The sequence below is a fragment of the Aedes albopictus genome, chromosome 1, assembly GCF_035046485.1.
Source record: "Aedes albopictus strain Foshan chromosome 1, AalbF5, whole genome shotgun sequence".
In the NCBI taxonomy this organism is placed as follows: Eukaryota; Metazoa; Arthropoda; class Insecta; order Diptera; family Culicidae; genus Aedes; species Aedes albopictus.
Genome location: NC_085136.1, coordinates 165,987,350 through 165,999,098, shown reverse-complemented (window position 1 = coordinate 165,999,098; position 11,749 = coordinate 165,987,350).

The following is an 11,749-nucleotide window of genomic DNA, read 5'->3' as shown; positions in this document are numbered from 1 at the left end:
TGGCCTCAAGGGTTGGCATCTGCTAGTAGAGACGGCTCCTTGTTAGCTCAGAACTATCTCAGAATGGCAGTACCGCTGCCTGCTCAAAGGTCCTCAGCATAGAGTTCGTTATCGAATCAGTTTGTGACTGTGACCAGTGAACCTCTGCATTCAAGATATCTTCGTTTGGCCTTAACACATGATGAAGTAGACAAGCTATGTACACTAGTATGGGACAAACATCAAATTCTCGCTCCAGTTGACTTTTTCGATTCCATTTAGGTCTCATATGAACTGTACAAAATTTTAGCGCAATCGGTGAAACTATAATTTAGCGCAAGCGGTTCATAGTTTTCATAATATTTACTATGGGAAAAGTTACAATTTCAGATAAAAAATCCCAGAGGTCGCCCCTTGTCTCCTTAATTCAAATCGATCAACGCTTCTTGTAAAAAAATCATTTATGAAACTTTCCTTCGAAGACCGCAAAACAATTGGATGCTTGTGGAAAAAGTTATTGATTTATTACCGATTAGTGATCCGACGAACGGCTTTTTGTTTTGTTTTATCAGCAGCACTGCTGCTGCCGTTGCTGCATGGGGTGGCGGGTACAGTCACTATATACACAGTCTGGCGGACTGTCACTTTCGACCGGAGCCAATCGAGCATGACGTCACGGTGTAGCATTTATCGGTGTGGACACTATGACGTCATGCTCGATTGGCTCCGGTCGAAAGTGACAGTCCGCCAGACTGTGTATATAGTGACTGTAGTGGCGGGTGGCATCACCACCCCCAGAAACAGCAGCAGCCAAGGCAGCAGATACAGTGCTGCTAATAAAACAAAACAAAAAGCCGTTCGTCGGATCACTAATCGGTAATAAATCAATAACTTTTTCCACAAGCATCCAATTGTTTTGCGGTCTTCGAAGGTAAGTTTCATAAATGATTTTTCTACAAGAAGCGTTGATCGATTTGAATTAAGGAGACAAGGGGCGACCTCTGGGATTTTTTGTTTGAAAGTGTAACTTTTCCCATAGTAAATCCTATGTAAACTTTGAACCGCTTGCGCTAAATTATAGTTTTACCGATTGCGCTGAAATTTTGTACAGTTTAAATGGGACCTAAATGGAATCGAAAAAGTCGACTGGAGCAAGAATTTATTTTTTCCATTCAAGCGTGTCCCATACTAATGTACACTACCTCAAGATGATCTGCCCAGACTGACAAGCACGTAAGTAGTGCTGTTCGGATAGAAATGCAAACGGTCCTCAGAGCAGTATTGTTGTTGACAGCTTGAAGTTAAAATAGAGTTTATTGCTCAATATGGTGGTTGAGATTTAGAATTGAAACGCACTTACAACAAGTTTTTCTTCCACCTTTCCTCAGGGAGCCAAATGACGATGCTCTAAACCGGTTGTAAGCGATCGTAACCCTAGTGGTTTTTGTACAATATGATATAGATAATAAGTTCATAATCTCATAACAATACTGCATGTGAAACTTACTTTGCTTTTTTTAGGATTTAGTTTAGATTTTGGATTTAACTGTAACAATTGTACAGGTGATTCATAGGAATTTAAGTTATCAAATTTTAGGTTTTATCTAGGGTAATAAATTCATCTTTAGTTGCAGGAAATTCAATATATGTTGTACAAAACTTACGTAACTCTAATACGCACTGTGTTTAGAAACGAAATTACTCAAATTCACTTAGCTAGTATTATTAGAATTATATAATAAATCCAACAGTGTGGTAACTATGATAATCGTGATTCATCAATTTTCGGGTTGTTTTTTTTTCATCTCCTATACTCTTCGGCCTGCCTACATGTATAGGTAGATCTGATGACGGTCTTTTGACACGCGCCGATTCTATCCCCGTTGGTCGCAGCTCGTCACATCTTCAACAGGGGCATCGGTAAGCTCGGCGGTACAGGGTTGTCCCGATATTCCGAACACATCCCCGGCTCGTAATCCTGTTCTGGAAGCACCGTCCGGAGCAGCGTTACTTCCCTCGATCTCCAGTACCGCCAGGTTGGCGGTCGCCCGTTTGACCAATCCGTAATTGGTCCTAACAATCGCTTGGCGAATCCTTCCATCGCCTGCTGTTATTGGTTTTTCGACAATCCCTCTAATCCACGCTTTGCGTCGGTTTCCGTCGACGATGTACACTAGATCCCCTTTTCGTAACGGTGTTGATTCGTCAAACCACTTACTGCGTCGATTTATGTTCGGAGTATATTCTTTTAACCAACGTTGCCAGAGATTATTGGAGAGCTCTACAGAACGCTGGTACGTGTCACGAAGTGCACTAGCTGGATCGGTAGGGGGCAGCACTTCGTGCGGTTCGTTTGCAGCCGTTCCTCGAAGAAAATGGTTAGGAGAAAGAGTCTCCTGAAGAGCACCTTGGGATGCGTAGACAAGTGGACGGCTGTTAACCATGTCTTCAGTTTCAGCTAATGTGGTGAGAAGGATTTCATCATTTAGTCGACGCCCGTCGTTCAGGACCGCCATGAAGTTCTTCGCTGTCCTGACCATTCGCTCCCATATGCCTCCCATATGCGGAGCGACAGGTGGGTTAAAATGCCATTTTGTCCTAGCACTTGTAAACTCATCAGCACATTCTGCGCTGATTTCTTGCCATTGCTGCACAAACTCCTTGCTTGCAGCTTTTAGATTGGTACCGTTGTCGGAAAAATACTCTGCTGCGGGGCCCCGTCGACAGATAAAACGTCTGACCGCCATTGTACACGATTGCGCTGTGAGGTTGTGGACCACTTCGAGATGGATAGCTCTAACAACCAGGCACGTGAATAACACTATCCACCTTTTCTCTGAACGCCGACCTACCGAGACTTGTACCGGGCCCAGGTAGTCAATCCCAACAAACGTGAAGGGTCGTTTGTAGGGCGTTAGACGTTGTACAGGAATAGACGCCATTCTGGGTACCTTCGGCAAGCTCTTGCGTACCTTGCACCAGTTGCAGCTTCGCTCGACTTTCGCCAACACGGTATTCACACTAATGATGAGAAACCGTTGTTTGATCTCATTTTTCACAGTTTCCCTAAAGGCATGACCGTACGCTTCATGGTAGTGGCGCACCAGAAGTTCGGTCACTGGACCATCTCGGGGAAGGATGACAGGGAACCGCATGTCGAACGGTAGATTCTCGGCCTTATCGCATCGCCCTTCCATTCTCAATACCTTTTCGTTGTCTATGAGAGGCGTCAGCTTATAGAGTGCGCTGTTCTTTTCCAGGGTTATCCACTTCGATGGTTCGAGGTCTTCATTTTTCAGGAGCATTTTAATTTCATCCCCAAATGTTTCATATTGTGCGGATCGGAAAAGAAGAGTTTCAGCTAGTTGATATTCATTTTGCTTCAGAGGTACCCGCGTCGAATGTACACCGGAGATTATGCAACGTTGTTGATTCTTCGTCGGCTTGAGTGTTTCGATGGACTCCCCGCGTATTTTCCGTTGACAATTCGAGATAAACGTAGCGCGCTCGCCAACGTCCTGACGAGAACGTTCCATTTTGAAAACTTGGTAGCATCGATCAGCTTATCTGGGAACGTGACGTCGTGGAACAAATGTACAGCCCTTAATTCCGTTTTAGTGTTCGTAGGAGGAAGCTGTTGACGCGGCCAAGTTTCTTGGGGTTGGTAGAAAAAATTCGGCCCACGAAACCATTCTGGAACCAGGCCACAATCGCTTCTCCACTTCGTAAGGCAGTCAGCAATGTTCATCTTCGAGGATATCCATCTCCATTCCGACAGCTTTGTCAGGCTTATGATTTCCCCGATCCTGAAGCTGACGAATTGTTTGTAGCGTTTTTGATCCGATGCTATCCAAGACAGGACAGTTCGAGAATCAGTCCAGAAAAAGGTTTGATGTACTTGGAGTGACAAATGTTGTTTGAGTTGCTGCGACATCCTTGAGGCTAGTACAGCCGCTTGCAACTCGAGACGGGGGATCGTGAGTTGTTTTAGAGGAGCTACTTTGGATCGTGCCATAACCAAGGAACACTTGACCAGCCCGTCGACTTCAATCCGTAGATATCCAGCACATCCGAAGGCGTTTTCCCCTGCGTCGCAGAATATATGCAGCTGTACGTGTCCAAAATCCGTTGACTGCACCGCGCCGAAGTAGCTACGTGGAATTTTCAAGCTGGCTATCTCTGGTAACGCGCTTACCCATGATCTCCACTTGTTGTACGAGTCGTCGTCAATTTCCTGGTCCCAGTCGTATCCGGACCTCCAAAGATCTTGAACCAGCATCTTCCCCAGCGAAGTGAACGGGGCTAGAAGACCCAAGGGGTCGAACAAAGTCATAACTGAACTAAGGACGACCCTTTTTGTAGGTTTGATAGAGTTGTCCAGTGAGACCTCCATTCCGGATGGAACAGCAAAAGACAGAGTGTCCAATTGCGGGTTCCAGATAACGCCCAGCACTCTTTCGTTTTCGGTAGCTTTGTCCTGGTAAAAGTGTACCAATTCGGTTGATCCTTCCTCGCCCAGACCGCTTAGAACCAGCGGCGAGTTCGAAGACCAGTTTCTGACTTCGCACCCCGCTATAGCGTTGATGAACCTCACTTCCTTGGCTCTCCGTAGAGCTTCCTCCTCAGAGTCTAGGCTATCAAAGTAGTCATCCACGTACGTACGATCTACAATTGCTGAAGCAGCATCGGGAAACTGTGTCGAGTGTTCAAGAGCGTTCCGATTTTTTACAAATTGAGCGGAACAGGGGGAGCACGTAGCCCCAAAGGTAGCCACGTCCATAATATAAACCCCAGGAGGATCCGTGGAATCGAAGCGAAATAGGAAGCGTTGAGCTTGTTTATCGGCATCCCTAATACGCAGCTGGTGGTACACACTAAGATTCAGATGTTCCAGCTCAGTATTTTTTTCACTGAGTTCAGTATGTTTTTCATCTTTTTACTGAGTTTTCAACAGCAGATTTATTTCGGTACACTCGGTAATCGTATTTACCGTTCACCAGTAACGATATTTACCGTGCATCAGCAACTTTTGACAGTTTGTTAGCTGAGCTCGGTAACACATTTACAGAATATCTGCAAAAGAAACAACCGAGCGTACCGAGTTAAATCTGCTGTTGAGAACTCAGTAAAAACATTGGAAAAATACCGAGCTGATCTTAGTGTGTACATTTCGCGTATGTCGCCACCAATGGCCACTGCTCGTTCGCGAAATTTACAGATCACCGACAGTAGGGAAGTGAGGAGGTCTGGGCCCTTTAGCAGATTTGAATTGAGGGAGACGCCCCTGACGGTCGCCGCCGCATCCCATACAAGGCGCACTTTGTTTGGTTTTTTGGGGTTAAGGACCACATTCAGCGGGAGGTACCAAACCTTGGAACTGTCTACGATTGCCAACTCGGCTTCAGTCGCCTGGTGTGCGTACCCTTTTTCTACGTACGCTTTAATTTGCTGGTGAACTTCAGTTTGCAACCGAGACTCCTTAGAAAGCCTTCGCTCTAGTGTCATCATCCGCTTCAACGCCATCGGGTAACTTTTTTTTTTTTTTAATTTCTTTGTATTTGTGAATTTTAACTTATTGCTAATTCTTCACACCCATCGGGTAACTGTCTGGGAATGTTACGCCATCGAGTTTCCAGATCAATCCCGTTTCGAAACGGTCTCCCACGCGTCTTGTCGTTTTCTCAAGAATATCTCTTGCCCGTACGACGTCTTCTGTTTCTGGTATCGATTCAGTTTGCTCGTAGGGACCCTCCATGCTGTACTGCGCCCTTAGCAAATCGTGTAGATACTGATTGCTCACCGACTCTACCAAGTGATGATGCACGTACGCCTTTGGTGAGGTCCGCTGTTGATTTGGACCGTAGATGGACCACCCTAGTAATGAACGTACGGCTATGGGTTCTCCGGAATTCCCTACTTTTGATTCCAGAGGAGCAAAAAGATGGAGATTGTCGAGGCCAATCAGGATTTGAGGAATTTCCGTGCCATAATCCGAAATCGCTAATCCTGCTAGATGACTGTATCGACTGATGATCTCTTCGTGGTTGATGTCCTGTTTGGGCAGAACGAGTTCCCTCACCGTACGTGCTTCGTTTAACGCATACCGTTTCGAGCTTCCTCTTGCTGATATTTGAAGGCAGATTCTCCGTGATCCTTGCTCGCACCGCTTCATATTTGCTATCCAGACAACTTCTAACGGCTCTGGAATGCCGTCAGCTTCCAACGTCTTGGCAATCGAATCTTCTACTAGCGTTGTCGAGGCACCTTCGTCGAGGAACGCTGACGTGTCAACCTTCCGAGTTCCGCAATACAGTGTGATAGGAACGATGCGGAATATTACCGACCGGTACGACTGCAAATGCGCATTACTCTCGACTACCGAGAGCTGGATGCTTTCTACTGCTCGGTGGAGTAGAGTATGGTGTCTTTTGGTGCAATTTGGGACTTTGCAGCGTCCTTTGAACGTGCATTGTGCTTTACCATGGTCGTTGAGACACAATTGGCAAAGTTTGAATTTCTCAACGATTTCTAGCCGTTCGCCGATGTTCAGCTTGGCAAAATCATCGCAATATCGCACTTTGTGGTCGTTTCGCTTGCAGACGACACACGGCTTCCTTGGTTTCGGATGTATTTCCGAACGCGACCCACATGACCCGTTTTGTTGGGTGTTGTGGGTGTTAACGAACTCCTTCTTCTTCGGCTTACTCTTCAGCGGTTGGCCGATTATCCCATGCTCCGCTCCAGTGAAGTCCGCTACCTCAGAGACCTCCGATACAATATCGTTGATGAAATCGGTGAAGTTCCTTAGCGGCGTACCGATTTTTCCGCGCTTGAACCGGACCCAGTCCAGTTTATATTCGGGCGGTAACTTGTTGACAAGCACTTGTACTAGCATGGGGTTACTCAGATGATCGTACAACCCAGCTGCCTCGAGGTGATCGCAGAGTTGTTTGACTGTGATCCCGAAGTACAGGAACGTCTCGAGCCGATCCATTCGTGGAGCTTGGGCCTGTCGTACCTTCGCAACCAGAGACTTCAGCAACTTTTCCGGGTTACCGAACAGTTTCCGGAGATCCTCAATAACTTTGGGTACAGAATCCGGAATCAGCAGACGGCTTTGCACGGCTTCCTTCGCCAGTCCCTGAAGGCTGTCTTGAAGCCTTTTCAAATTGTCCGTGTTCGTAAACCCACACGCGGCCGTAGTATACTCGAAGCAACTTATAAAGAGCGGCCACACCTCCGGCTTCCCACGAAATACTGGTAGATGCTTAGACACGGCTTGTCTAGCCGCTAGCTGTTCTGGCGGGGGTCCTCGTCCTCCAGCGTAACCTTGAGGTTGATCTTCGGGCCTTCGGTGGTTCCTAATATTCCGGATGACGAGTTGTTCCTCCGCAGTCAAATCCGATCGATGCAGAAGTTCGCCCCATTCTCGAGAAACATTAGTTGTTGCTGGTGGATTTGGCAATGAACGTTGAACGAAACTTACAGCTGGCTCGATCCCCGGCTCGTTTAGCATCGTGGGTCTCGGTAACTCTCGGTTGACGTTTCGCAAGCTGCTCCCAGTTGACGGTTTCGTGTGAGCTCTGCAGAACAGGCTCATGTCCGTCACTTTTCTTCGGATACGCTCCACGGGGATCATCCCTTACCGTATCCAACCAAGTCTTCGCTCTATCAATCCCTGCCGCACCTTCCTCTTCATCACCAGACTCGTCGGGTTCCTCGTACTGCTGAGAGAGATCCAGTTTGAGTTTCTGGAACCGGTTTCGAAGCTCCTGACGTCGTTGAAGAAACTCCTGTTCATCGCGCAGCTGTTGCTCCAGAACTTCCTGCTCCTGCGCTAGCTCCTCTTCCAGCATTTGCCGTTTCTGCAGCCGCTTCTTCTCCAGGAGTTCCCGCTCCATCTGCAGACGCTTTTCGTGTAACACTTTTTCTTCGTCCAGCTGTTTTGATTTAGCACTTTTTTCGTGTTGCAGCTGCGCCAGCGACTCCTCAAAACTAGCGACAATAGCGTCCACTTTCCCTGACTCAGACCCAGTATCACTCTTATGACTAGTTTTCTTACCGGTCTTCTTCGAGGGAACCTTTTTGGAGTTTTTCGGCACCTGCAAGGTATTCGTGCACTTCGTACAGACCCACTGTGACTCCTTCACGGCTTCGGTGACACCAGCGCAACCATAGTGGGCCCACAGGTCGCAGTTGTCACATTGGACCATATCGTCCACGCTTTCGTGATCCTCGCAGAGCATACAGATGAGATCGCCTCTTCCCGGTGCATCGTTATCCTGCGGCATTTCGAGGTTATCCGAGAGATTGTTCTTCAAGAATGTTCGGATAGAAATGCAAACGGTCCTCAGAGCAGTCTTGTTGTTGACAGCTTGAAGCTAAAATAGAGTTTATTGCTTAATATGGTGGTTGAGATTTAGAATTGAAACACACTTACAACAAGTTTTTCCTCCACCTTTCCTCAGGGAGCCAAATGACGATGCTCTAAACCGGTTGTAAGCGATCGTAACCCTAGTGGTTTTTGTACAATATGATATAGATAATAAGTTCATAATCTCATAACAATACTGCATGTGAAGCTTACTTTGCTTTTTTTAGGATTTAGTTTAGATTTTGGATTTAACTGTAACAATTGTACAGGTGATTCATAGGAATTTAGGTTATCAAATTTTAGGTTTTATCTAGGGTAATAAATTCATCTTTAGTTGCAAGAAATTCAATATATGTTGTACAAAACTTACGTAACTCTAAACACAGTGCGTATGAGAGTTACGTAAGTTTTGTACAACATATATTGAATTTCTTGCAACCAAAGATGAATTTATTACCCTAGATAAAACCTAAAATTTGATAACCTAAATTCCTATGAATCACCTGTACAATTGTCACAGTTAAATCCAAAATCTAAACTAAATCCTAAAAAAGCAAAGTAAGTTTCACATGCAGTATTGTTATGAGATTATGAACTTATTATCTATATCATATTGTACAAAAACCACTAGGGTTACGATCGCTTACAACCGGTTTAGAGCATCGTCATTTGGCTCCCTGAGGAAAGGTGGAGGAAAAACTTGTTGTAAGTGTGTTTCAATTCTAAATCTCAACCACCATATTAAGCAATAAACTCTATTTTAGCTTCAAGCTGTCAACAACAAGACTGCTCTGAGGACCGTTTGCATTTCTATCCGAACATTCTTGAAGAACAATCTCTCGGATAACCTCGAAATGCCGCAAATTCAATATATGTTGTACAAAACTTACGTAACTCTAATACGCACTGTGTTTAGAAACGAAATTACTCAAATTCACTTAGCTAGTATTATTAGAATTATATAATAAATCCAACAGTGTGGTACCGTCTTACCCCGTTCGTTCGACACGTTTTAATACGACACTTTTTAATTCGTACCCCGCTTGTTCGACACATGTCGAATTAAAAAGTGTTCGAATGTCACAGCGATGTACACTGTAAATGCAAAACAGTTTGATATTGCGCTTATACTCCCACCCGCAGCAGCTCCTCCTGCAGCTGGCAATTCCGGAAGTTCTGAGTTGGTGCTATTCTACACCCAAACCGCCTGGAGACCAACCGGAATGAACTAAGGATGGCAATAATCGTAGAAAGAACGAGATTTTCATTCGCACCACCGCATTATCTGTTTAAATTATGTTTCATAACAAATCCGGAAATCGAAACAAAAACAAAAATAGAGTTGCCAAAATTCAATGATCATGATGGTGTAGGGTGACCAGTTTGTCGAATTAAAAGTTTACCCCGGTTATTCGACAACAGTCGGTGTCGTATTAGCGGGGTAATACGGTAACTATGATAATCGTACTTCATCAATTTTCGGGTTGTTTTTTTTTTTCATCTCCTATACTCTTCGGCCTGCCTACATGTATAGGTAGATCTGATGACGATCTTTTGACACGCGCCGATTCTATCCCCGTTGGTCGCAGCTCGTCACATCTTCAACAGGGGCATCGGTAAGCTCGGCGGTACAGGGTTGTCCCGATATTCCGAACAAGTGCAATCTAGCGCTTGACCATTCCTGCTTCCTTGCTTCACGAAGATTGGCCCGAAATAGTCTACACACACCCTTGTGGGTGAATGGCCTCATGAAGGCAGTCAATCGAATTTCTTGGAGTGCAGCCATGATCGGAACCTGAGGAAATGCCATTATTGACACTGCACTTGCATGCGCAGCTTTTTCTTTATTCTCGCTCGTCCTCTTTGATAAACAGAAGAAAGAGTGAGATTCAAAAGGGGGCAAGTGCCCCCTCTTTTATATTTCTCTTTCTCGTATTTGTTTACGAGAGTGAGTAAGAAAAAAGGAAAAGCTGCGCACGCCAGAGTAACACTGTCTAGTTATCTTGGAAGTCAGAGTTCGTAGTCGTGAAATCCGGAATCGTTGCCCTAGTTCATTTAAAACGATATTGATGCATAAAAAACGAACGATTTAGCTATCCACTAGGGTAAGTGCTCCAATTATGGCTATAGTACCAATTATTCGCCATAGTTGATTTTCACCCTTTAACGATGTAAATCAACAAGAAAAAAATATGGACAACAGATCCCCTTTCACAAAATATGGTTGCACTCATTTAAACTCCACATTTTGCTCAAATTATGGTAGGAATAAATCATTTTCCTTAAAATTTCGGCTTCCTTGCACCCTTTTTCGCCATAGTGTACCAGTTATGGCTAATCCCATATGGAATGCATGCAAATAGTGCGAAAAGGAACCGAAGTTAACAAATGTAGCCATAACTGGTACAGGGTTCCTATCATTGGTACACGCTTTAATAAATACTAAAGGTAGTTTTGGCTCCGTTTCTATATTTTTCCTGTAAAGTATGCTAGCTCAGCTATCTTTTAACATATTGGTGACATTCGTTGGTCTTCTTGTTATTTTTATACAAATATAGTTTTGCTTAGGTAGTGCCATAATTGGTACACTTACCCTAGTAACTGCGTCACTCGGTGGGTTTTGGGTAGTAATATTGGGTACCTCGCATATAATGTCACCCTAGGAGCCGCAGCAATGCAGCACTGTTCAACCTCATAACTGCGTCTTCGGTCAGCATCGGGGTTATTTTGTATAGAGAACTAGCATTGTTGATTTGGTTGAGTTCCCTAACAGGATACTCATGGCTGTAAATTAGTTTAACATACTCATCAAGATTTGAACTTGTCTTCAAATGAGGTATTCCGCTTGCTGCAATTCCTCCTGCTTTAGTGGACCTCTGGCGCATCCAACAACCCTGTGTATTCTTGAACATTTTGAGAAACGGTTGACATCTATAAGCTATTCCGGTACAACTCGATGATGAAGGAAGACGATTCGTGCAGCAATTGGTATTATAAACGGCTTGCAAATACTATCCAGAAGGCAAGCACCAATCTCCAGCCGCGGAATTGAGATGGGTTTCAGCGATGCGACCATCGCATCGTTTTGGCTGCCATTATTGTACACCCTGGCATACCACTGCAAGAACTGCGGATATACGTCACACAAGCATATGCGTTCTCGCTGGCATCAACAACTTTGGCGTAGTAGACCCGTTCGCAAAAAAGCACTTGACGTTTTGTTGGCGCTTCCTGACGCTCCACAATGCCATAAATCCCTTCCTTCAGGTTTATGTCGAAACTGAACACATTTCCGGTTGATCTCCATATAATGCCAAGCACTCTTTGAACTTTGTCGGACTGTCCAATTTACTCAATTACTTCGGCAGAATTCAACGGAAAAGTTCCGAATCTCGA